Genomic DNA, 767 nt, shown 5'->3' with positions numbered 1-767 from the left:
TTTAAGGCTTTTATTTACATTTTGAAGTTGTCCATTTTGAGAGAAGTGCAATGCCTTGTGTGACCACCAGGTGGTGTCCAATACCCACAAATGACAGGAAAGACACTGATCTTTACTCCCATCTCTTTTGTCAGCAAATCGCACATCTAAGATCTATATCTTGAAGTATATTCTTCTTATTATTATTCTTCTTATTATTATTATTATCATCAGTATTATTATTATTATTATTATTAGTAGTAGTAGTAGTAGTAGTAGTAGTAGTAGTATCATTATTATTATGTGTTTTACTAGCCTATTATTATTTGTCTAAATTTGGTCTGCAGAAGGACAGTTATCGGATGATATATCCTTGAAACCTCATAAAATATTCAAAAGGACTTCCAAAAATGTGTGCACGCTTCTGTGGGAAGATATGGTTGTCGAGAGGGATGAAAATATGGGAGACGCTTAAATTATTGATGGATTCCTACGTGGAGGAGCTTGTTGGAGGGAAAATCCACTCCTGCTCATTTGGTTTCCATAGCACCGCCCTCGGGAGAGCTGCAGCTTTCATATATGGGGTTACTATCCTTGTTTTTAATTATTTATTTAAGTATAAAAACGACAAATAAAATACATATCGCCTTGATTTTAATTGTATTATACCCTCACATCCTTTTAAAATTAAATAATGCGAATTGATCTTGAGTAAAAACCTCCTCTTCCCCTTAACACCTTATGAAATAAACAGAAACAGATTCGTGTAAATACATCAGCATGTTATA

This window comes from Thunnus thynnus, chromosome 1, assembly GCF_963924715.1.
Source record: "Thunnus thynnus chromosome 1, fThuThy2.1, whole genome shotgun sequence".
Taxonomy (NCBI): Eukaryota; Metazoa; Chordata; class Actinopteri; order Scombriformes; family Scombridae; genus Thunnus; species Thunnus thynnus.
Note: the sequence above shows the minus strand (reverse complement) of the source record.